Source organism: Cetorhinus maximus, chromosome 8, assembly GCF_964194155.1.
Source record: "Cetorhinus maximus chromosome 8, sCetMax3.hap1.1, whole genome shotgun sequence".
NCBI classification, from domain to species: domain Eukaryota; kingdom Metazoa; phylum Chordata; class Chondrichthyes; order Lamniformes; family Cetorhinidae; genus Cetorhinus; species Cetorhinus maximus.
The window spans coordinates 75,309,894-75,315,893 of record NC_135886.1 but is presented as its reverse complement, the minus strand read 5'-3'; positions in this window follow the sequence as shown (position 1 = coordinate 75,315,893).

Genomic DNA, 6,000 nt, shown 5'->3' with positions numbered 1-6,000 from the left:
TTCCAGCACTTTGTGTTGAACTGGATCATAAGTAACCTCAGATTCACACTCTGATCACCGCTGCTGAAGGAGATTAAAAAGTAAAATGGAGACCATAATATGACAAATTATTGGAATATTTATTTAATAAGAAGCATTATCAACATGCACTTTTACAATTAAACTTATAGACAGAAAGGGTAAAGTTTTACCCTAAATATTTCACAAAATACCTGAGAAAGCTACAAAAATAAAACAAATATGGAAAAAGTCCAAAAATATGACACTTGATTTTAAATAATGACAATGAAAAAGGTGTAAATTTAGATAAGTTATTGGGAAACCCACTTTGTTCAGATAGAAACTATATGATAGAGGCAAAAGCAAATGAGTTCTTCAAAATGGGAGAATCAGTAAATAAGAGGGAGGAAATTGCTGGGCCAATGGCCTTTTCTCATCCATGACTTTTTTATGTTGCTTCTCTGCATTTATGTGTAGTATCAACAAATCTCAAACTTTTGCAGTTTTTGAAATTTTTAAGAAGTGAGTTCACATTCCATATGGTTCATTGGATACATACATTGCCCAATGCAGCAGGGCATTCAGTACCACACTCTTGCACTTTGCAAATCTCATACTAAACTCATCTGGCTCATCACTTTCCTGTCCCAGCCTTAAATAGCCTTCTGAAGCCCTATCCTTTCAACTACAATGTTGGTTGCCCACAGTAAGGTCTCTCGCACCTTCTCTGTGTAGAGCTGCTGAGAATATTTGTTATGTGAAGGATACTATTTAATTGCAAGTTGTTTTGTTTGTTGGTGCAGAAGTGTGCAACTTAGTCAGGTTCAATCCATAATCTGTACAGTTATCTCCTGCGGGTCAGAAGTGGAGATGTTACAATTGGCATCATTCTTCATGGTCTGTGGAGAGAATAATTATTCTGAATTAATACTCCTGATTTCTTTCCAGTGAACCCTGAAAGAAAGTGTTCCTGTGGACTATGGATGAAAACATAATGGGGTTCAGTTGTGGTGCTTCCATAATTAAATACTCTGCCAATACTCACATGTGAAGACTGATTTAGGAATATAGGAGATAGGAGCAGGAGTAGGCCAATCAGCCCATCGAGTCTGCTCTGCCATTTAATTTGATCATGGCCGATCTTCTACCTCAATGCAATTTTCCTGCACTATCCCCATAAACCTTGATGTCTTTACTATCTAGAAATCCATTGACCTTTGTCTTGAACATACTCAATGACTGACCCTCCACAGCCCTCTGGGGTAGAGAATTCCAAATGTTTACTACCCTCTGAGTGAAGAAATTCCTCCTCATCTCAGTCCTAAATGGCCTACCTCTTATTCTGAGACTGTGTCCCCTGGGGCCAGGGGAATCATCCTTCTTGCTCCTACCTGGTTGAGCCCTGTAAGAATTTTGTATGTTTCAATGAGATTGCCTCTCATTCTTCTAAACTCTAGAAAATACAGACTCAGTCTCCTCAATCTCTCCTCATAGGATAATCCCACCATCCCAGGAATCAGTCTGGTGAACCTCTGTTGCACTCCCTCAAGGGCAAGTATATCCGTCCTTAGGTAAGGAGACAAAAACTCTATGCAATACTCCAGGTGCAGTCTCACCAAGGCTCTATACAATTGCAGCAAGGCATCTTTACTCCTGTACTCAAATCCTCTTGCAATAAACACCAACATATTGTTTGCCTTCCTTATTTCTTGCTACATCTGCATGTTAGCTTGCAATGACTCAAGAACAAAGAACAGGTCCCTTTGGATATCAACACTTTCAAATCTTGCATCATTTAAAAAAACACTCTGCATTTCTGTTTTTCCTACCAAAGTTGATAACTTCACATTTTTTCACATTATATTCCATCTGCCATGTTATTGCCCAATCACTTAGTCTGTCTAAATTCCTTGAAGGCTCTTTGCATCCTCCTCACAATTCAGATTCCCTCCTAGTTTTTACCATCAGCAAACTTGGAAATATTATACTTGGTCCCCACATCAAAATCATTGACATAGATTATGAATAGCTGAGACACAAGCAATGATCCTTGCAGTACCCCAGTAGTCACAGCCTGCCAATGTGAGAATCACTCATTTATTCCTACTCTCTGTTTCCTGTCTGTTAACCAAATCTTAATCCATGCCAATACATTACCCCCAATTCCATGCGCTCTAATTTGTTTACTAACCTCTTGTGCCTTCTAAAAATCCAAATGCACCACATCCACTGGTTCCTGCTTTTCTATTCTGCTAGTTACATCCTCAAAACACTCCAGCAAGTTTGTCAAAGTTTCCCTTTCATAAACCCATGTTATCTCTGTTCAATCTCACCATTATTTTCTAAATGCCCAGTTATCACATCCTTTAAAATAGATTCTAGCATTTTCCCTACTACTGATGTCAGGCTAACAGGTCTATGGTTCCCTGTTTTCTCTCTCCCTCCCTTCTTAAACAGCGGGGTTACATTTGTAACATTCAAATTTGCAGGAACCATTCCAGAGTCTATAGAATTTGGGAAGATGGCCACCTATGCTTCCACTATCTCTACAGCCTCTTTCAACACTCCGGGACAAAGATTATCAGGTCCAAGGGATTTATCAACTTTCAGTCCTATCAATTTCTCCAGTGCTACTTTTGTATGAATACTAATTTCTTTCGGCTCTTCATTCCCACTAATTGGTTCTCTAGTATTTCAGGGAGGCTTTTTGTACCTTACTCCGTGAAGACAGACAGAAAGGCCAGAATTATCCAGCCTTGTTGGCATCGGGTGTCATGGCAGGTGGGGGGGGTGGGAGAACAATGTGGCGAGAAGGCCAACCATCGGTTTTATGCTATTGTGAAACCAGTTTGTGATCGTCCGCTCCACCCGTCAATGCCAGGCCAGATTTCCCGCTGCTGCATGTTGGGAACCCAATTTCAATACTTCAGCATCTCATAAGCCCTGCTTGCCAGAATCATCCCCCCATGTCAAATTTACTGCCCATGTCAGCGTGACTTCAGAACGGCCTGCTTCACAACTGCAGTCAAAAGGCGTGCACCTGGTTGCCTGAGCTTTGAGGGGAATTCGGAGGTGAGTGCACGCAACCTTGCACATTGCCCGTAGGACATCAAAGAAGAGGTGCTGCGCATTCGTGGGGCCACAGGCAAGTCACTTTTTCCTGGCTGGCTTTCAGTGTGGTGCCAAGGCAAGGGCTCCAGTGTGGGTCAGGCTGGGGGGCAAGGCAGCACAGACTCAAGGAAGTACATAGACACATGCCGAGGGCCGGGGGGAAGGGTGGTGGTGTGGGGGGAGCAGCCACGCACTTGGAAAAGCTTGTCAAAAGTGAGCATTCTTCCACAGCTGAGATTGTTCAGCTGCAGCTCCATTGACTTGCTTGGAGTCGGGCCTCCAAAGCTTTTCTGTCCACTCAAGCAATACAAAAGCATGAAAGTGCCACCAAATGCTCCAGAAATTTTCACCCCTTGGGTGCAGACCGTAAATTACTGTGCATTTTAGGGGGCAGCAGAGCAATTGGCCAACTAGGAAAGTTGTATAATCCCCTTGCGAAAGGTGGCCATGGCACAGTCACTGGTGGAGGCGCTCGGAGCCCTTTGCAATGTCTTTATTAGGGTTTGGACCAGTAACCCTCATGGTTCAAGCTAACAGTGCAGCTTTGCAGTGCGGGTTAGGAGAATGTCTGCACCTGAGCTGAGAGTACAGCAGGCAGTCCAGCTGCCACCAATTGGTCACGTAGAGTGGGGCGGAGGTGGGTGGAGTTTTGGACAGCCAATGAGCGCACTACACACCGGCAATCCAAGTGGTGGCCAGCACTGCCCTGCATGCGTGAAGGGGCCTTCATATTTTACCAAGAGCGGCTCCTTGGACACATATGCTAACCCATGCGTCTCTCTCTTTGAGCCTGCAGGATCATGGAGTCTGGTGATTTAGCGGTATGCCTCAGAGGCTTTCAGAGACTAGAGAAGAAGAAGAGACCGGCAGAGGTGCCTGGCTCAGCAAAGAGAGGAGCACTTCCCTCAAGATGAAGGGGCAACAGGGCCTGCTGTGTACACAGCTGAAGATCCACAGAGAGCTGTTGCTCGTAGGTTCCTCGCTAGACCCAGGGTCTATAGATGGCGCTTTTCATTCGTGCAGATGACTGAGAACCAGTGTCACCAAAGACTGTGGATGTCTAAGGAACTGGTCAGTCACAAATGCCACCCCTGCTGCAGGATTTGGCACCATGAGGACATGGAGGGCATCCACTGCCAGTGGCCATGAAAGTGACCGTGGTGCTCAATTTTTATGCCAGTGGCTCCTTCCAGAGTTCCACAGGTGAGCTGTGCAGGATCTCGCAAGACTCCACAGACAAGTATATCCATGAGATCACAGATACCATCTTCGTAAAGGCACAGAACTTTGTACATTTCGCCTGGGTTCAGGAAAGCCAGGAAGCAAGAGTGCTGGGATTTGCACAGTTCTCAGGTTTTCCACAAGTGCAGGGTGCCGTCAACTGCACTCATACGGTGCTTAGATCTCCATGGCAATAAACAGTCAAATATGTCAACCGCAAGGGCTACCACTCACTGAATGGTCAGCTGGTATGTGACAAATGCATCCTACAGGTCTGCACACAATTCCCAGGGAACATCCACGACTCCCACATCCTTAGCAGGTCTCAGATTCCTGACATCTTCCAGTGTCCAGAGAGGCTGCAGGTTTGGCTTCTCTGGGACAAGGGCTACCTGCAGAGGACATGGTTGATGACACCCGTGCAGCAGCCTCAGACTGCAGCAGAGTGATAGTACAATGTGGCTCAAGCCGCGGCCCCCACTTTGGTGGAGCAAACGATAGTCATTTTGAAAATGAGGTTTCAGTACCTCGACAGGTCAGGTGGAGCACTGCAATACAGTCCACCGAGGGTGTCGCGCATCATTGTCACTTGCTGCGCGCTCCACAACCTGGTGTTGCAACGGGGGTAGGACCTGGCTGAGGAGGAGATGGAAGAGCTGCACATTTACTTCGATGAGGAGGACGTCAAAGGGGATGATGATGCTGAGGTCCTCAAGGGCAAGGATGCCGGCGATGAGGCCATCACACTGGCCAGATGTGACAGGCGTGCTCGGGAGGCCCTCATAACCACAAGATTCGTGGAGGATGATGACGCGATGCAGGGAGGACAGTCCTGACATCCTGACCTTGCATCTGTGTTTGTTTGACTCCAGTGTGGCTGATAGCAGCGCACATCCCCTCGGTACTTAGGCTCACATCATAGAGGCCCTAATAGTCACTGATTCCAGGAGAGTGATGACAACATGCAGTGAGGACACTCCACAGATCTTCACATAGCCTTTGTGAATGTCTGGTTACTGTTTGGCTGAGGGCAGCTTGCTTGCACTCTGTGATCAGGGTCATAGCATGGAGACGCAGCCATAAAGCTTTAAATGTACCTGATCCTTTGTCAGCCTTCAGCATCTATCCCCTTCAGGAGCACAGCGTCACTGGTCACAGATGCTGAAGAGATGGTGGGCCAGCCTCACCTCAAAGGTGCTGAGAGCACACAGAGAGAATGGTGGAACTCTGTGACGCCTGCCCAGAAAATTCTGGTTGCAATGACAAGCACCACTGAGGTGCAGGTATCAGTAATATGTCTAGTGTGTGAAGCCGGACCATTACTTTGGTCTGAAGGTTACACACTGCACAGGGAAGAGGCCCTGGACTGAGACATCTGCCTTTATCTTGTGCAGGAACCAAGGTTTCACATCTGAGTGACACGAACACAGCTCATCATAACAAAGAGCCATAGGCAGGGAGACATTCTTGGGAATTTATTTACAATAGTGAACATTATGTACAAGTGATTAACACACATGGCCAGGCTGTGCAATTACATCTTCTTAGCGAGGTGTCAGCTGTGGCTCAGTTCATAGCACCCTCGCCTTTGAATCAGAAGGTTGTGGGTTCATGTCCCACTCCCGGAAACCAAGAACTGTGAATGTACTTGAAAGAGTTACAATCTGT